The sequence below is a fragment of the Bubalus bubalis genome, chromosome 11 (assembly GCF_019923935.1).
Source record: "Bubalus bubalis isolate 160015118507 breed Murrah chromosome 11, NDDB_SH_1, whole genome shotgun sequence".
Classification (NCBI taxonomy): Eukaryota; Metazoa; Chordata; class Mammalia; order Artiodactyla; family Bovidae; genus Bubalus; species Bubalus bubalis.
This window is the reverse complement of record NC_059167.1, coordinates 90161086-90182323: the sequence shown is the minus strand read 5'-3', so window position 1 is coordinate 90182323 and position 21238 is coordinate 90161086. Positions and strand designations below refer to the sequence as shown.

General features: G+C 37.8%; 1 protein-coding gene across 6 annotated transcripts in view; it reads right to left on the bottom strand.

Moving 5' to 3' along the window:
* The window catches only part of DENND4A (DENN domain containing 4A), a 124844-nt gene extending 103872 nt beyond the window's left edge, over window positions 1-20972 (bottom strand). For 2 of the 6 annotated variants that reach the window (XM_044925411.2, XM_025296299.3), the window contains exon 1: window positions 20808-20972. The gene's annotated coding sequence lies outside the window, so the exon portion shown is untranslated. Of the gene's footprint in view, window positions 1-14599; window positions 14674-20807 lie in introns of all 6 variants that reach the window. The other 4 variants (XM_044925412.2, XM_044925413.2, XM_025296298.3 and 1 more) reach the window with 3 other exon arrangements.
* Between the last annotated feature and the right edge of the window lie 266 nt (window positions 20973-21238).

Below are 21238 nucleotides of genomic sequence, written 5' to 3'. Positions count from 1 at the left end.
TTAATTAAAATTTAATTAAATGTTAAAAATTAAAATTAAAATTTTACTTTTAATATTTTTTAAATTTTCATTTAAAAAATGAAATTGAATATATAACTAAGTGAAAGTGTGTCTGTCACTCAGTCTTGTCTGACTTTTTTAAACTATTATTTAAACACAAGGATGAAATAAAGACATTCTTAGGAATATAAGAACTCAGATAGTTTACCACAAAAACTGCTAAACAAAAAAAATCAAAATATTGGTCCAGATGTTATAAATCTAGGCAGCTCCATAAGATATGGCAAGAAAAAGTGAGTAAATAACTTAAAGGGGACTTCCATGGCAGTCTAGTGCTTAAGACTCAGTGCTCCCAATGCAGAGCGTGCTGGTTTGATCCCCGGTCTGGGAAGATTCCACGTGCCTCATGGTATGAAAAAAAAACAAAACCCAAAACTTAAAAGATTCACTCTTGTTAAACAATGGAAGTGGGGAGAGAGAATGAAGGTAGAAAAAGAAGGAGAAAAAAAATATACCATAATAATCTTGAATATTAAAAGACGAGAATGTTAACATGATGGGGAGAGAGAAGAGGGCCTACTAAAATACATGCCTTATTTAGGGGTGAAGATACATATAATCAATAAGTTTAAAAATTTGACAAATATAAATATAGAACAGGATTTAGTGACTGAACAACACCACCAAATATAAATAAGAATAAAAGTAAAGGGTAACCACTAGAAGAATAAAGAATAAAAATAGAAAACATAATTCTCAAACTGGCACCAAAAAAATTATTTATCCTCAAAAATTGGAAAAGAGAAAGAAAAGAAATTAGTGTAAATAGAAAACACAGAGTAAAATGGTAGGAGTAATTCCTGATGTAATAGAACGAGTTTAGCATACTAAAAATCTCTGAGAAAGCACACGTAGAGGTAACATGCCAATCTTCTTGCTGATCCTTGAATAAATCAGTTGAGTTCCAGCCTCAGGACCCTTTTATCCTTCCTGCTTTCTCTGCCTGGAATAGTCTTCCCAGATGCCAGCTGGTCGAATCTGTGTCTCCTGCACTGGGAGGTGGATTCTTTATCAATGAGCCAACAGAGAAGCCCAGGATGGCATGCTAGGTAAACATGTTAAAGTAGATATCTGTGGGGGAAAGGGAATGGGAGCAAAGATGGAGGATAAAGGAAGATAAAATTAAAACAGGACCCCATACAGTCAAGGACAAAAGAGTACCATGTAGTCAGAAATATGATTAAATCAATTCTCTATAACTGAGGCTTCCTTGCCACACTTCCTCCCAAAGAGATATTTAGCCACTGGTTTCAGCAAAACTTGGGTGGTACTGGTGGCTCAGATGGTAAAGAACCTGCCTGCAATGCAGGAAACCTGGGTTCCAACCCTGGGTTAGGAAGATCCCCTGGAGAAGGGAATGACAACCCACTCCAGTATTAATGCCTGAAGAATGCGATGGAGAGAGGAGCCTGATGGGCTATAGTCCACAGGGTCACAAAAAGTCAGACACAACTGAGCGACTGACACTTTCAGTCTCTTTTTTCCTAGCAAAACCCAAATCATTGTGACCTTGAGAAGACTCACGTCAGTAAAGTTTTAGTAAGAAGACAGCCCAACTAGAATGAGCTGAGTAGAGAATGGAGAGTGAGGAAGTATATATAAACCTTCGCCGGAGTTTTGATATAGAGGGAAGCAGGAAAGTGGCGTGGTAATTTCAGAAGACATGGAACCAACCACAGACTTTTCTAAAGAAATGAACAAAATTAAGGGGGTATGCCGAGAGCATATCCAGCAGAGACAGGAAAAGGAGATGAAGAAGAAAAAGATAACTGTAAAAGCCTTGAGAAAGTATGAGAGGATGGGGTCCAAAACAGATCTCTATGATTATGTCTAATCATAGAGACAAGGATTTCTCTACAAAAACAAGCTTCCCATACAAATGTTTAACAATGATTCTTCTGAATATGTGGGCTCTGGCAATGTGGGTTCTTAACTTTTTTTTTTGGATAATGTACCTCCTTGAGAATCTGACTAGTGCTATGAATCTTCTCTGTCTTAAACTACACATACTTATTTAGATAGATATTCAGATAGAAGTTTACATACAACTTTAAGGGGGTCACTGAGCCATGCTCCCCAAGCTAATCCATACACAAGTCTGTTTCAGGTGGGTTTTATTCACTTTTAATTTTTAATTAAAGCATAACGTACATATAGAAAACCAGAACTGCAGGAAAGTGAACACAACAGTACCATTATATATACCTTTAAGAAACAGAACAGTGCCAGTAACTGGAAGTCCCGAATTCCCCTTCGGTCCTCCCAAAAAGAACCACTGTTTTGACTTCTAGCACTGAATTATTTTTGTCTATTTCTGAATTTTATATAAATGGAAGGTGGAAGGATTCATACAGGATGTATTCTTTTGGTCCAGTTTTTTTCACTCTACACTGTTTCTGATATTCAGTCATACTCATATATGTAGCAGTAGTTTGTTCCTTTTCAGTTCTGTATAGTTTTTCATTGAGAATATCATAATTTTATGTATCCATTCCACTGTTAACAGACATCTAGATTATTTCCAAAGACAGGCTATTACAAATAATTATAAAGCCATATACAAATTATTTTCCAAATATACCTACAAACAAAGGTGGTAGGTTATAGGATAAACGTATACCCAACTTTGGTACATAATGACAGTGTTCCAAAGTGACTGTACTAACACCTTATATTTGAGTAAGATGGCTGAGAAATAAAAACTTGCTTTTTTTGCAAGCAGAAACATTTCTCTGATCTCTCTAAAATAGTCAGTTCAGTTGCTCAGTTGTGTCCGACTCTTTGCAACCCATGGACTGCAGCATGCCAGGCTTCCCTGTCCATCACCAACTCCCGGAGCATGCTCAAACTCATGTCCATTGAGTGGGTGATGCCATCCAACCATCTCATCCTCTGTCATCCCCTTCTCCTCCTGCCTTCAATCTTTCCCAGCATCAGGGTCTTTTCCAATGAGTCAGTTCTTTGCAGCAGGTGGCCAAAGTATTGGAACTTCAGCTTCAGCATCAGTCCTTCCAATGAATATTCAGGACTGATTTCCTTTAGGATTGACTGGTTGGATCTCCATGCAGTCCAAGGGACTCTCAAGAGTCTTCTCCAACACCACAGTTAAAAAACATCAAATTCTTCAGCACTCAGCCTTCTTTATAGCCCAGCTCTCAATCTATACATGACTACTGGAAAAACCATAGCTTTGACTAGATGGACTTTGTTGGCAAAGTAGTATCTCTGCTTTTTCATACGCTGTCTAGGTTGGTCATAGCTTTTCTTCCAAGGAGCAAGCATCTTTTAATTTCATGGCTGCAGTCACCATCTGCAGTGATTGTGGAGCCCCCAAAATTAAAGTCTCTCACTGTTTCCACTGTTTCCTCATTTATTTGCCATGAAGTGATGCATGAAGTTAACATTACTTTGCTAGCGTGTGAGATGAGTACAATTGTGCGCTAAGTTTGAATGTTCTTTCGTATTGCCTTTCTTTGGGACTGCAATGAACACTCACCTTTTCCAGTCCTGTGGCTACTGCTGAGTTTCCCAAATTTGCTGGCATATTGAGTGCAGCATTTTCACAGCATCATCTTTTAGGATTTGAAATAGCTCAATTGGAATGTCAGCACCTCCACTAGCTTTTTTCATAGTGATGCTTCCTAAAGCCCACTTGTCTTTGCATTCCAGGATGTCTGGCTCTAGGTGAGTGACCACACCATTGTGATTATCTGGGTCATTAAGATCTTTTTTGCATAGTTCTTCTGTTTATTCTTGCCACCTTTTCTTAATATCTTCTGCTTCTGTTAGGTCCATACCATTTCTGTCCTTTATCGAGCCCATCTTTACATGAAATGTTTCCTTGGTATCTCTAATTTTCTTGAAGAGATCTCTAGTCTTTCCCATTTCATTGTTTTCCTCTATTTCTTTGCATTGATCGCTGAGGAAGGCTTTCTTATCTCTCCTTGCTGTTCTTTGGAACTCTGCATTCAAATGGGTATCTTTCCTTTTCTCCTTTGCCTTTAGCTTCTCTTCTCTCAGCTTTTTGTAAGGTCTCCTCAGACAGCCATTTTGATTTTTTGCCTTTCTTTATCTTGGGGATGGTCTTGATCACTGCCTCCTGTACAGTGTCACGAACCTCTGTCCATAGTTCTTCAGGCACTCTATCAGATCTAATCCCTTGAATCTCTTTGTTTTTAGGTCAAACCTGAATGGTCTAGTGGTTTTCCCTACTTTCCTCAATTTTAGTCTGAATTTAGCAATACTGGCTTGGTCAAAATGTTCGCTTGGGGTTTTCCATAACATGTTATAGAAAAAAACCCAAAAGAACTTTTGGCTTACTCAACATAAGTTTATTGTAGTTTTGTTTCAATTAAGTCACTGCTATACCAACACTATAAAAAGAGCAGCTAAGTGCTCTGGAGTCAGTTTGCAGAAGGTCAAATCCTACCTCTAATGTTAGTTTATCATACAAGCAAATGAACATGTGCTTAGGGTATGGCAAAAAAAAGTTTAATTGAGTAATTTTACTTAAATATGAGGTATCTTCATTTTAAGAAATCAAAACTTTGCTGATATTGCTTATCTATATGTCTTGGAACTGAGTTTGTTCTGAATTATAAAAGTAGAATCAAAGTCACTTCAAGGCTTGATGATGTAAAGGTTTAGAGACAGGAAATTATGATGGATGCTCTTCATCATTCAACTAATAAATACTACCAAGTGTTTATTGAAAAGGACATGTGTCAGTTCTATTTTTGACCATCCAGCATAAGAACTCCTTTACTATATTAAAAGAATCTGCCACTGTGTGTCTTAAAAGCCCTAGAGTCAACCATGAAAGCCAAGACCACCAGATAACTTGTTTCCCTATTTAGGGACCAGGTACATAGACTGGACAATTAGATGCTTTCACACAGAATGTGAATATAGAGCTAAAATTGGAGAGTTTAAAAGTCATTCTTAGGGCAGTGACATACAGTATCCAGTGGTGGTGTTCCAACAATGGCACCCAATATCCTGTGGAGGAGTCAATGGTGTCTTAAACAGGAAAAGGACATTTCCCTGGCATAACTTTGGCCACAGTCCAGCCTTGAGGTTGGTTAGTTGGTTTCCTATTTGTTCTCAGAGTCTGGTTCTCCAGTCTTTCAGTCACTTCTGTAAGCTAACTAATATCCTTCCAATAAATTCTTTTTAACCAAAGTTGATTTCTGTAGTTGGCAAACAAGAACCCCCAAATGGTAATCTTACCATATGCCAGGCTCTGTACCAGGCACTGGGAACACAAAGACAAATAATTTATGGCCCTGCCTTACAGGAGTTTGAGAAGGCAGACAGACAAACAGACGACTACTGTAAGTGACAAGAAGTACTTCTATCACAGAAGTAATCACAGAAAGTACAAGGACACATAGTTTAGGCTTCCAGAGTCAGAAAAGAGCTATCATCTAAATGTTGAAATATGAGTAGGGTAATAGAAGAGAGAAGAGTATTCCAAACAAAAGGAGCAACGAGTAAGAGTCATATTGCCTTTTCTTTGCTCATCACTTCCTTCGAAGGATAAAAGTGACAAAAGGCAAACTGAAGAATTTGTAGAAGGGGATGAGAAACAGTTACAATTTGTGATCTGGGTGACAGGTCACAAAATTTTGAGCTTGCTACAGGAAAATAAACTTTATACTCAAAACACACCCAGCCACCATTACTGTTCTCGCCACAACTATCTTTTCTCTCTTTTTCACCTGTATTAGTCACTTCTCAGAACAGTCAACTATGGACCTGTGAATTTGGTTTTTCTTTTTTTTTTTTTTGGTTGGTTGGTTGTCTGTGATAGGCGTGGTATAGGAGTCATGAATGAGTGGATAAAGGAATTGAAAAGAGAAGTAAACGTGTTAACCAACTGATCAGTGTAATGAAGCAAAAAGTGTCCTGCCAACTGCTGACACTACTTTTGCTTAAAGGTAGGTACAAACACCACAGGAGAAAAACAACTGATGTAAAATATTTTATAAAAATATTGTGTGTATGCTTTTTCCTTTAAAATTACAAAATTTCAGTGCTGACATAGGTCATTCTCAGAGCTTTATCTTTTAAAATTATACTAGGCTTGTGCTATGCATTGTTTTCACTGTTTACTTTTATAAAAACTGTGATCTTCGTAAGTTTTATAAGCCATTGCATTTCAGTCATCCACTGTATAAAGTTCTATGCTTGAAGAGGAAAAAAAAATCAGTATGTAAGTAAACTAATCAACCAACCACTCTTAAAAAAATTTGATAAAAGAGGCTGAAAGCGATCAGTAAAAGCTCATTTCCAAAACTGACATTACAATACAAATTCAGAATTTGATTATTCTAAAAATCTACAATCTTCCTTTTAAAAAAGAAGTATTTACTATCAAGTGAAGGCTTAAAGCTCAACATTCAGAAGACTAAGATCATGGCATCTGGTCCCATCACTTCATGGGAAACAGACGGGTAAACAGTGCAAACAGTGTCAGACTTTGTTTTTTTGGGCTCCAAAATCACTGCAGATGGTGACTGCAGCCAGGAAATTAAAAGACGCTTACTCCTTGGAAGGAAAGTTATGACCAACCTAGATAGCATATTAAAAAGCAGAGACATTACTTTGCCAACAAAGGTCTGTCTAGTCAAGGCTATGGTTTTTCCAGTGTTCATGTATGGATGTGAGAGTTGGACTGTGAAGCTGAGCACCGAAGACTTGATGCTTTTGAACTGTGGTGTTGGAGAAGACTCTTTCGAGTCCCTTGGACTGCAAGGAGATCCAACCAGTCCGTTGTAAAGGAGATCAGCCCTGGGTGTTCCTTGGAGGGAATGATGCTAAAGCTAAAACTCCAGTACTTTGGCCACCTCATGCGAAGAGCTGACTCACTGGAAAAGACTCTGACGCTGGGAGGGATCGGGGGCAGGAGGAGAAGGGGACAACAGAGGATGAGATGGCTGGACGGCATCACCGACTCGATGGACGTGAGCTTGAGTGAACTCCAGGAGTTGGTGATGGACAGGGAGGCCTGGGGTGCTGCGATTCACGGGGTTGCAAAGAGTCGGACACGACTGAGCAACTGAACCAAACTGAAGGATAGATATGAAAAAATAAGTTTTCATTTCAGCTGCATTAAACTGAATGCTGTAAAATTCACTTCAGCTATACCAAACTCCACACGACCTTTGTAAATTCAGTTTTTCCTGTTCAGACAGCCAGCTCCTGTGTACTATGTGAGACCTGCTCTTTTAAGCCTTTCCTAATCCTGCTCCCTAGGAGAGACTATCATTCTCTTACACTTCAAGACCATCCTGTACATATCTGTATTATAATTATCACATTAATACTATCATTGTTTCTTTGAACATCTACTCAACTAGATTAGAAATTGAGAGAAGGCAGGCAACGTTACGTCTTTATCTCTGTAATTATCTGTTTTAGCACAGTCCCTGAAAAAGGACAGGCAGTCAGTAAACACTTGTTGAATAGAAAATGACACACTGTGTTAATAAAAATATTAATATAAGACTATTTGTGTTCAGGAAATAGCATGATTCAAACTTCAAATTCTGTATGCAGAAACTAAAAACATCAGTTCCACTGGTTCCTATTTTGAAAGGGGGAGATATTTTGATAGCTTTCACAATATGGATTGGGATGAAATAACTTTTAAGTTCTTTTCTACTACATAAAGCTAATGAGTTGTCTCTTTTTTATTTCAAAAAAACCTTAATTTTATTTCACATTATTTACTATTCCTTTGCAATCACCACGTTTTTGGATATCCATGAACCTACATCCCTCTTCCCTGAGAGTTCTATGCCCTGCATCTACTCCTCTACTATAAAAATGAGGACTGAAACGTTCTCTGAAATCTTGGTTTCATCAGCCACAGCTGATTGGACCAGACACAGACATCTGCCTCAAACTGGACTTTTTCCCAGGGTTTAGAATGGGATCACAGAACCATGAGTGAATATACGAATTTAAGAGTTAGAGGACTCGCTCAGCCATGCGCAGTGGTAAAAGACAACATGCAGAGACAGAAAAATGAAGCAGATAAGCTGGGGGAAGCAGAAGAGATCATGCTGCCCCAGGGTGGGGAGAAAACAGCTTTCTAAGTTACTGGTGAGTTTCCAATTTCTGAGTCCTCTCCCCCTCACAAAAGCCTGGTTGTAATATTAATACTTAATACTTCTACCTTGAAAGTCCTGTGAAAGCCCTAGTATCCTTGCTATCAGCACTAATTTCCTTTTCAAGTAAATTAGTTTGAATTTGGTTTCTAATATTTACAAAGAAAAGAAATTTTCTTTTAAAACCTTGAAAAAGAAGAGGTCAAGCAGGAATACCAAAATGACAGTTAACCACAGGAGGAAAAAAAAAAAAACAACAACCTTGTTAAAAATGGCTGTTACACTGGTATCTTCAGGCATTTCTCAGCATAAGAAAATGAAAAATATTCACCAACCGCAACAGGCTCAAACAACAACCTATAAATCCAACTTCAGCACAGTGGTCAGTATGAAGAAAATTCTATTTCAAAGTTCAGGGAAAAAAAAAGATTAAGAGGGAGTATCTTAGAGCTTATTAAAACAAATTATTTTATAAAGAGAAATAATACCACTTACTACAATTCTGACCAAAAAGGGGATGGGAATATGTCTGGTGATGATAATAGCCAGTCCTATCTAACAAGCCTAAGTATCAGTATACCATTTTCCCCATCCATCTATAATGCTCAGTGGCAGAAGACAGTGATCTTAAAAAATAATAAAAAAGGAACTAGAACAGTCAGGAGCACAGTTATTATATGCCATTAACTTCTAAAAAAAAAAAAACTAGTATTTTTCTTTGAAATTAGTTTATCAGTAAGAAGATTCCTTTAGCAACTCAGATTAAAAAAAAAAAAGAGTTTGTTTAGAAACAATTTTCAAAGGGATAATGAAGGAGTGAGAAGACATATGTATACCTGTGGCTGATTCATGTTCATATATGGCAGAAGCCAACATAATATTGTAAAGCAATTATCCGCCAAATTAAAAAAGGGGAAACAAAAAAGAATGAATACTGGTAACTTCTACTGTTCAAAGCAAATATTTATAAGAAAAACTGACTAGTTTCACATAATCAAGATTTAGCAAGATGGGGAAAATCTACAAACATAATAGAAAGTTCAGAAATAAAAAGAAACCAAAACAACCAGTACTTCTATCAAATCTGCCAAGATTACATAGACAGTTCTGGGTACTGAGAAGAAAATGAGACATTAGAGTAAAAGAAAAAGCTTATGAAAAATTAAACAGTGACTGCCATAAAAAAGATTTTAAGTAAACAAATCCCAATTGTTTACAATAATGGAAGCAGGAAGAGGTATCGATCATTTTTAATGACTTATACTGCTTCCAGACTGTACTTACTGACATTTGATTATGATTTCCAATATTCTGAGAATTGAAGTCTAGTAATGAAGGAATACTCTGCACGTTTGACTCTGAAGTGGGAATTTTGCCAATTTCCCCATTCTGCCCTGTTGTTCAATCTTTCTCTGCAACATACTTCAGTTTAACTCCCAAATTAAGAAAAAGCACAGTATCAGCAGAGCTACCACGCTCACACCTTAATCCATAATAGGAGAGGCTGGTTAATGCTACAGAACAGTCTATATGAAGATTAAGTGTAAAATAATTATTAATAAGTTTAAAAAAAAGTGTGCTTGAATTTAAATAACTAATGAAATAGAACAATTACGAAATGCTGATTATTATTAACGCCAATTTAAAATCTGTGACAGAACACCAAATGCTAGAGCTAATAGAAAGACTAACGGTCAGCTTGCCAAAACGTTCTCAAAAGCTAGGAATTTATCTTTCATTTTAAAAACCAGGATTACATGGTTTGTTCATTCATTTGATAATTCTAGGATAGTGGGGGGACTTGAATACATAAATTAAAACATTCGAAGAGCAGCAATGACTATAACAGATTATTTAGTGAACACTAAACAAGTGCCAGGCACTGTTCTAAATGCTTTACCTGCAGTAGCAAATTTAAGTTTCACAACAATCTTATGAATAATTACCCTCACTTTACAAAAGGAAAGAAACTGAGGTACAGACACATAGTAGGTAGTCAAATAGCAAAGCCAGGTTTTAATCTGAAACAGTTTGGGTCTAGATCAACTACTTTATACTGCCTCTCCAATACTAAAATAATTCATTCATTAAATTCTTAACTGAGTGTCTTCTCTGTGCAAGAAGCTGTTATATTTGCTTGAGATATAACACAGTTACTAACAGATTATTTCAGAAGGAACTTGATAATCCAGACGAGAGTATGAGCCTGACAACCCACAGAATGGGAGAAAATATTTGCAAACAAAGCAACCGACAAGGTTATTAATCTCCAAAATACATAAGCAGCTCATCCAGCTCTATGTAAAAAAAAAAAAAAAAAAAAAAAAAAAGGGCATAAGATTGAAATAGACATTTCTCCAAAGACAACATTCAGATGGCCAAAAAGCACATGAAAAAAAAAAAATGCTCTACATACCTAATTACCAGAGAAATGCAAATCAAAACTACAATGAAGTATCACCTCACATCAGTCAGAATGGTCATCATCAAAAAGTTTACAAACAATAAATGCTGGAGAGGGTATAGTGAAAAGGGAGCCCTCCTATACTGTTGGGACTATAAATTTGTCCAGCCACTATCAAGAACGGTATGGAGATTTCCTAAGAAACTAAAAATAGAACTACCATGTGATCCAGTAATCCTGTTCCTGGGCATACACCTGGAAGAAAGTCTAATTTGAAAAGATACATAGCTCAAAGTTCATAGCAACACTATTTACAATAGCCAAGACATGCAAGTAACCTAAATGCCTATCAGCAGATGAATGGATAAAGATGTGATACTTACATAACAATAGAATATTACTCAGCCATAAAAAAGAATGAAATAATGCCATTTGCAGCAACATGGATGGACCTTGAGATTACTGTACTAAGTGAAGTCAGAGAAAGAAATATCATACGATATTGCTTATATGTGGACTCAAGAACGATAGAAATAAACTTATTTGCAAAACAAAGTCACAGATATAGAAAACAAACTTATGGTTACCAAGAAGGAAAGGGGGAAAGGGATAAATCAGGAGATTGGGAGTGACATACACATACTACTATAAACAAAATAACTAACAAGGACCTACTTAGGGTCCTACATAGGTCCCTACATAGGGAACTCGATTCAATAACAGACCTATACAGGAAAAGAATCTTAAAAAGAGTGGCTATATGTATAAGTGATTTACTTTGCTCTACAGCAGAAACTAACACAAAATTGTAAATCAATTATATACCAATAAAATTTTTTTTAAAAAAGAGCATGGGTCTGAGAAGGCTTTCCAGAAGAAGTAAAGCCTACTCTGAGTTTTAAAAGATTCAGAGGAGTTAGAGAGGCAAAAAGAAAAGGGAAGAAGAAAATGAAGTCATTCCAAGCAGAAGGACTAATAAGCAATGGCAAACAATTCAGAAATAGCATGTATATTCAAGGAATCTTCAAAAGGCAGTTTTATACAGCTGAGTGGAAAATGGAAAGCAGAAATTTAAAGAGTTAAGATTAGAGCTGCTGCTGCTGCTAAGTCGCTTCAGTAGTGTCCAACTCTGGGCAACCCCATGGACAGCAGCCCACCAGGCTCCCCCGTCCCTGGGATTCTCCAGGCAAGAACACTGGAGTGGGGTGCCATTACCTTCTCCAATGCATGAAAGTGAAAAGTGAAAGTGAAGTCGCTCAGTCGTCTCTGACTCTTAGCAACCCCATGGACTGCAGCCTACCAGGCTCCTCCATCCATGGGATTTTCCAGGCAAGAGTACTGGAGTGGGGTGCCACTGCCTTCTCCGGTAAGATTAGAGAACCAGTCTCAAATCATGATGAGACTTGATGACCTGCTAAAGAGTTCAACCTTTATTCAGTTGACAATCGGATGTTAAACAAGAATTTTCTAACTGTGTTTTAGATCTACTAGTCTGGCAATTCTGACATGAATTTCACAGATATAAAACCAAAGACAGGACAACCAGTGAGAAGGTAAAGAAGCAGTTCCTAATAAGACAGTGGTAGAACAGGAATACTAGGGCAATGATTGATTGAAAAAATATTTAGGTGGTAAAATCAGCAGAATGCATAGTACATGAATGGATGCAACGAGAGAAAGGAGGAAACATGAAAGACTCCCAAGTTTCTTGGATGATGAAGTCAATAGTCAAGACGTTTCTGAAAAACAATAGATCAAAGAAAAACTTTAGACAGGTAAGTAAGTACAGTTTGGACAAATGGAGTTTGAAGTGAAGATACATAAGCAGTTAGATAAGAATCTCTGATGCTTTGGAACAATATTAATACTGGAAAACTAGCTTGGTGGGTAACTGGCAGTTACATGGTAACTGAAACCACAGGGATAACTGTGGCTTGCTTACTGTAAAGGCTAAGAGCAGCTGACTAACCCTGGGACCACCACTTCTTTGGGACAGGCAGAGGAAGGCAAACCCTCAGAGGGAATGATCAACACACTGAGAAGCTCCAGGATTAACAGAAGAGGGCAGCATTAACAGAAGTGGCAGTCAGGGGGTTGAGCTTCTGAGAAAGTGACCAACAGCATTACTCTCCTTGGTGACTTTAGCAAGAGCAAGTTTAGTGATGTAAGAAGTAGAAATTAGACTGCAGTGGGATGAAGAGTAGAGTACAGAAAAGATGTAATTTGAACCAATGTAGACTATCAATTTTCTAATCTATAAATTTGAGGCAGTGGGTTACTTTGAGCACTAAATGACTTACTACATGGAACCTCTCCTATAAGTAATGACACAGGTCCTCAAGCTCACTACACACAGCCATACTGGGCGCCTTTCTGTTCTTATTTCAAACTCCTTTATATGGCAAGGCTTTGCACTTGATGTTCTCCCCGAAGAGTCATGCTTTCCTCAGCTCTTCACATTAAGCTCTTTTTCATCTGTCAAATATCATCTACTAAGAGAGGGCTTCCCTAAGAAGTACCCTAAGGACCCTCTCAATCATTCTCTCACATCATCATGTTTTACTTTCTTTGTAACGCTAATGATACTTTCAACTTTTCTTGTTTATTTAGAGATAATCAGCAAAGTGATTGAGTGTGTAGGCTCCACAATCAGACTGGCTGCATACAAACTGCAGCCCTGCCATTTACTAGCTATGTGACCCTGGACAAGTTGCTAAATCTCTCAGTGTCCTAATCTCCTCATCTTTTAAAGGAGCAAAATAAAAAAGTACTTACCTCACAGTCTTCTTGAGGGAATTAAATGAGCTAATCCATGTAAAAATTATTATAAGAATACAGGTAAATTCTGAGCACTCATATTATTATATATTTATTTACTTGCAAGGATCTTAATGCTCCACTGAACTGAATTTTTCAAAATGTACTATTGAAGATATTTGAAGTTGTGCTAACTCTGAGTCCAAATCATAAATATATCAACCAATAACCAAAAGAAAGAGTACTGTTCTGACTAAGCCTCAGGAAGTGTTACTTTCATAAAAGAGAATTTTTCTGGCCACAAAAGTCAGAGAGGAAAAAAAAAGAGTTAAGGTTCTTTAATAAGTAAGGGAAATTTTTGATAAGTTATATATAGAATTACTATGTAATTTAGATCAGCCTATAAAAAGCAAAACTAAAATATGTAGAACAGAGAAAAGAAGGTCCTGAAAAGTTCTGACCTAAGTAACTTTGAAAACAGTATTTTGACTAGGAACTCTAAAAGACAAAAGGATTTAAGGAAAAAAAAAAAAAACAAGGATAAAACTTCACTAGTTGGTAAAGTCATTTCTCACTGGGATATGATTAACAATTATGAAACTATACATGTATAATGAGACTGAACAAACAAGTAAGTGACAGCGGATGGTGAAAACCAGGTTCTTCATTTCTGGAGAATAAGGTCACAAATAAGCAAGGGGGTAAGGCTAGGATGAACCATGTGGTACTGAAGTAGAGTCAAAAAGATACTAGTATGAACTTATGCTTAGCTTCATATAGATACAGATGTACATATGTAAAAAAAAGTTATATATTTGTGTACATGGGTTAGTATACATACATATATATCCTAGATCTGTACACTGAGGTCTAAAAGTAACGATATCCCAACAGCAATGAGCATACCCAGTGCCCAAATCTTGGTTTCTAATACCCTTCTCTAATAAAAGTAACCAAGGATCCTTAAATAAATGATTGATTATAGGGCTGGGGCAGGGAATATAAAAGATTAGCCTGGAGAATTTTGTAGTGCCAGAAAGTACAAAAGGGCTCAAAACAACAACAATGGTTTCTGTCCTGTTGGTTACAGGAACCAACCAGAAAGAGGTGGAATAACTTGAGCAGCAGAATACAGTATAGGAGTATAACTCAAATTTAGAAATGAATATCCATGAGTCCACACTGATAAAAATGATAAAATTAAAAAATGGGGGAGAAAAAGAACATCTAAAGAAGAATTCCAAATAATTTTGTAGATACTCACCCCTGGAGGAGCTTGAGCTTAATTTCCCACCTTAACTTTCCCATTGAGTATGGTCTGCTCTTAGTTACTTGTTCCTAAAAAGTAGCATATGGAAAAACTTTACAGTAGGGAAACCTGGCAAGCAGCACCTCAGCCAGGTGAACAAGGGTAAAAACACCAGTGATAAGTCATACTGATATAGGTACCCTTGATATGACATGAGAATGGCACTTTATCTCTGCAGTCATCCTCCCACAAACCCATAACTCTAGTCTTATTACAAGAACATCAGACAAACCCAAATTGAGAGACATTCTACAGAATACTTGACCCATAATCCTCAAAACAGGCAAGGTCATCAAAAGCAAGGAAAATCTGAGAAGCTGTCATAGCCCAGAGGAGCCAAAGGAAACATCTGGATGGGATTCCGGAACTGAAAAAGGACATTAGGTAAAAACTAATGAAGTCTGAATAATAAATAATGGACTTTGGTTAATAGCAATGTTCCAGTGTTGGTTCCTTAACTGTGACAAGTGTAACACAGAAATGTCGGATGTTAGCAATACGGGAAACTGGGTGTGGGGAGTGTGGTAACCCCCTGAAGCTTCTCTGTAAATGGAAAGTTACCCTACTGATAAAATTAAAAGTTTATTTAAATTAATTAATAATAATAGCAGGGAAGTAATTGCCTTAACCAGACTGATTTTGGTCCTTTAAGTCATGTCTAAGTGGGTTGGACAAAATGAGAAATACAGTTGGTACTACGTAAAGCAATCTCAACGTCGATGAACAGTTTATAATATAGTATATGAAAGTGCCTAAAGTCATTTCATATGTACATGTTTTTATTCCTTAGTTGATAAAGCACTTTAGGAGCAGAAAACTCTAAGTAGGAAGCCACTCAAACTTTAGAATAAAAATTGTGGTACTAATTATTACTAATAAAAATTCCACCTGGCTTTTGAAGTCCACCAAGTTTAAGTAGTTCTACTCAAAATATATTCACTTGTACATTACTGAGACATTTCCTCATAGTCTCAGAAGGAGAGGAATATAACCATATGTATTTTAAGAAAGCACATTGGGAGTTCACTAATAACAGTATATTAAAATTCAAAATTCACAACTTGGGTTCATAACGGGCACTGTTCGAGAGATTTGGAAACTCCAAAAAAACAAAACAAAACACTTCACTAACATTTGTAACTATCTTGACTATATTAAAAATAACTCTTACAAAGCAGTAACAAAAAGTCCAGTAGAAAATGTGTGAAGGATAGATACAGGCAAATCACTGAAGAGATAACCAAAAATACCCAACCATAAGAAAAGATGAAATAGAATACAAATGAAATGCCATGTCACACCAATCAGATTGGAAAAGTCCAAGAGTCTGACAATACCAACTATTGGTAAGGATATGGACAAATAGAAACCGTCAGTATTCTATAAACATGGCGGAAAGGGGGAAAAATGTATATTCTAAGACCAGGCAATTTGACAATCAGGTATATGACCTGGAGAAACTCTGGTATGTTGCTTGAAGAGATACAAGGATTTCATGAGGCACTATTAATAATAGATAAAAAATGAAAACACTCTAAATGTTTATCAATAGAAGAAATGACCAACTCCAGTACATTTATTCAATGGAACACTACAAACCAGTCAAAAACAAATGAACTAGACCTATAGTGCCAACAGGAACTGAGGGGGAAAAAAGTAAAATAAAGAAAGCAAGTTTCAAAGTGTGTATACCATGACACAATTGTATTAATAGCTGGCTAAATTTACCAGGGCAGTTTTAAGCAGCTTAAATATAAAATTAAAAAGCACCTCATTTAAATTTTACAACCTTATGAGGTAAATATTTCTATTATCTAGATTTGATAGATGCAGACACTGAGGCATAGAAAAAAATTTTTAAACTTGCCTTAGGTCACAAAACTATTAAGTCACAGAGTCAAGATTCAGCCTAAAAAGTTACGGCTCCAAAGTCCACACTCTTCAAAAGCATCAAAAACAATGTCATGTACTACACACACACACACACACACACACACACACACACACACACACAGTTTATTGAAAGGTAAACTGGAAGAATATGCATCAAATTCATCACAACAACGGCCTCTGGGAGGGGAGACAAGGAGAGAAAGAAAGAGGATGAAATTGGGGAGAAAAGAAGAGACCTTTCATCAGCAATATTCAGGTAAAGTATAAAGTTCTACACTGAAATATTAGAATTTAGTGTGTTCTTTAGAAAAAGAACACACAGTTCTTTTATATTAAATGTGTATCTCAAGCAAAAATGAAAGAGATGTCAAATTTTCTATGGTGAGTATGTGTGTTGTCCACTACTTTGGGGAATTTTCTGTATTTTTTAAACTTTTCAAAATCAAAATGTCTCCCCTATAAAACAGTATTTTAACAAAAATAAATGTAACAAATTTCCAATCTCCATATTTCAGCTTTTATTTGGAAATGCCAACAGCTAAACTGGGAGTGTATGTATGTATATACACTTTAACATACATAAGGAAAATGCATTTTTATATGGCTCAAAAGAGGCAAACTAAACATACCAGAAACAGTATTTCTTACATTTTGATGACTCACTATTCTCAATGAAAATGAAGTACATATAGCACTAGCAGGAAAATTCCCTTAATATCTTTCTACCTCTTTTTTTCTGCTGCTTTCTACTTGTTTGTGGTTTTGAAAAGGAAGCAAAAAGAAAGTCCCAAGAAATTGTCACATACTTTAACAAATAACAGCAGCCATAGATAAACATATGTGGAGTCCTTCTAAACTTACGATTTCCCAATATACAATCAAGTAACATTCCAAAAATTTACTTGTAAATTGGTTGTCTGGAACGCAAAACATATTTTCCCATAAAGAAAGTTAAAAAGAGGATGTAATCACCAGGAAAAAAGATACTGCCTGACGAGCCAGGCAGTGAGACAGAAAAAGCAGAGCACACTATATGCACTGATGAACCAGAAAGAAAAGACAGGGTTTTCTCTACCAGTGTTTGAGGTCAGAAACCATGTTTCATTCATTCACCTTGGTATTCTCAAAGACTACCAAAGTACCTGGTACCTCATAAACATTCGAAAACCCGCTGCCTACTGACTGATGCGGTAATGAAGAAAAGACTTGAGTCAAACTGTTCATCAGTTGGTGGCACTGGCAACACAGAATAGTGAGGGTTAAGACACAAACAGAAAAAAGGTTGGAGGGTAACAATGTGCAGTAATAGGAGCATCCATATATGGAAAACTGTTATCAGGCTGGTGCTGGTAGCTAAGAGAATGCCTTCACCTGTATTACTAGCTGTTTCCATTATTGTGTGTGTTGCATAAACACCATATTTTAAGTTAGTTTGCTAATAATGAGGTACAAGGTAGTCTCTATTGGGGCAGTGGTTATATGGGATTTTCAGGATTTTCTCCTAGGACTCTTGAAAATATATTAGTTTCATTTTAGTGATTATTAGAGTAATACTATTCAGAAGCGAGAACAAAATGCAAACATTAAAATAGAAATTACCTAAAATCCTATCACCCAGAGATAATGTCTTTTAATATTGTATGCATTTCCTGAAAATCATTTTGCCATATCTATGATATATAAAAAATAATAACATAGTAATTTCTATTCCTATTTTTCTCTCAAGATTATGTTGTGCTTTCTCATGTTAGTAAATTTTTAAAAAAATACGACTTTTAATAATTGCATTTATCACACAGATTAACTGCCATTAATTTTACTAATCCTCTAGTATATGGCATTTTAACTTACAGATTTTTCACTATTATAGTAACATATTATATAATTAATCCCTTCTTATATATAAAGCTCTACATTGCTATTTTAGAATTCAAAGTGATAATTATGATACACAGTAATAAAGCATGGAGTACTTGACTTGCCCCCACAATTTATACTAAGCAATAATCAATAGGACACTGAACAAACAAGAAAGAAATTTTTATTGACTTTTCTTCATTTTCTTCTTCCACATTTGGTAGGAACAAGGAAAAATTCCCACAAAATAATTCTCTGATATCAGAGAGGAAAAGAATAACAAGTTAATTTCTCTGCTACAGTTACTTCTGTCTGCTACAGCCACTTCTTTTTCCACTTATTAATAATGAACCATCAATTTAAATAGGAATAAATAAGATATAATATTTGTAATATATCAAACATCTCTGTATTGGTGCTTAATCTAAGCACATAAGTAGTATGATTTGAAAAATTCTGCAAACAAAAGATAGCGTTAACTAGTATCACTCAATGAAAAAATATCTTTCTTTTATAATTCTTCCATATTTTTATTACTTTTTGAACGAATTAGAAAATGTCATGCACTCTATCTCTTTCTTTTCACAGCCTCTCAATTACTCCAAATTTTATTCGAGTTGCCATAAATAGGTCAACAGCTCCATGAGCTTAAGAATCAATAACTATTTAAACCAGTGGTAACTCATGTGGAAAAGTTCAGAACAAATCAGCATCAGCTTCTTGGCTCTCTTGCACAAACATAAAATTTATACTGCTTAACCAATTTTCAAAAGTGTAACTTTGTGTACATAAATTTAAAACTGAGGCCAAATTTTACTTATTATTTATTCCCAGTACTGGACTACTGTCAAGAGCAATTGACTTTCCTAACAAATACATTCTTATAAAATTCTACAATGAAGTTAAGTCTATGCTTAATCATTCAGAAAAAGAAAATTATGTAACATACAGTAATATAATGATGACGATGATGATAATATACGCTATTCTGGACACCTACTGAGAGCTGCAGTTCAAAAAGAGAAAATGTGAAAATGAGGTAAAAGCTACCCAAAATGTTTAATTCTGGCCAAAACAAAACAAAGTTCCCACAAAAAAGGCCTAATAACAATTTTTTGTTTAATTACAAGTTCAAAAGGGGTGCAAATATCTCAGAAATCTTGTATACTTAGATTTTCAAAAGCAGAAAGCCTAGTATCTAAACATAAAACTGTATAACTTGCCCAAGAGTCCTTATATATTACCCAATCTTAGGTCCCCCAGAGACTACTTTTTACAATAATCTCAAATGCACTACAATAGATTAATGTAACCTGGGCTACGCTGTTCACAGGTGTCTCCGCCTCCTTCCCCCAACAGGAGAGAAAAGGTAGACCAGGGCAAGCAGAAAATAGAGAGAGACTATGTACACCAAACAACAGCTTGTAATCTTGTAAAATTGCTTCTTTTAAACTTGGATTATTATTGTCATTAACGGATAATATTTTAAAGAATAACATATTCACGGAGTAGTACAATTCCTGCCCTTACGGGTCTCTAGCTAGCTGACACGCGTTTTCTTCCCAGATAAATACGTGCCTGTTGACTGATGCCTATCCTGCTGTTGCAAACAAGAAATAACTGTCCTATGAGACAAAAACCCTTCTCTACGGCTCCAGGCGTGACCATACGTTTGAATTAAAAGCACACTGGAACAATAACAAAAATCTTTCAGTGCATCTGTCATTTAAAAGCATGATAATGAAAAGTCGTTGCTGCGACCCAGTTTTAGGTCACAAGCTTTTTTTCCCCTCCTCCCCCTAGAAAGCGGTAAACTTCAAAGGGAATGGTGGCGACCAGGAATTGTTTATCACCTCCCCGCACCCCCCCCCAAAAAAAGACTGGGGGAAAAACCCCAAACCGGCCAACTTGGACCGTGAGCAGGCTCACGTTGGCCGAGGTAGGCTAGGCAGACCCCCGCGAGGAAAATCGGGCCTCTGGGGGCCCGCCAGGCTCCAGCTGCCGCCTGTTTAAAACGTCGAGCAGGTGGGATTCCGTGAGGCCACCTCCGTCTTACGTAACGAGCTTGTCAAAATCCCAGTTCCAGGACCTCCCCTCTCACCGCCCCCGCCCCCATCCCCCAACAGGAGCCCCAGGCCAGCCCGGAATAGAAAATCCCGAACGAAAACAGAGGAGACCCCCAGCTGCCGACGCAGCGGCGCGGGTGCTTCTCTCAGCACCACCGCGCCACCCGGAGCCGACCCAGCTAGCGAAGGACAGCCAGGCTCCGAGAAGCCCCCGAGCGGAGGTCGCGGCCATCCACGCCACATCTCCGAGCCCAGCCGGCCCCGCTCCCGTGCCCACGGCTGTCACCGCTCCGGGCAGTGACAGCTCCACATGCCACCGCTGTCCGCGCCGCCGCCCCCGCACTCACCTCACCGCTGGCTCCCGCTCGAGAAGCGGGTCGAGCTTGTAGAGCGGTGCGGCGTCCACTCAGCGGTGGCGGGACACGAGGGGCTGAATGCCGCGGCGCTCCGAACCCGCTTAGCTCATCCCCAGCGGCGCTCCGCCCTGCGCGGCACCCCCGCCCGCCCAGGCCTGCCGTCTCAGTCAGACGGGACTCCCCCTCCCCTCGCAGCCGCCGCTGCCTCCGCCTCCTGCTCTGGCTCCAGCCGCCGCGGCCGCCGCCGCTGCGACCGGCGCCATCTTGACAGTGACGGAGGGGACGGAGGCGGGGATCGCGGCCTGCTAGCGCCAATAGCGGACCAGGCCCTTGCTCGAGGGGGCGGTGCAGGGACGCGTTGAGGGTCGCGGGGTCCTAGCGCCGGATACGCGATAGGCGTAGAAAGTGGGCGGAGCTGAACA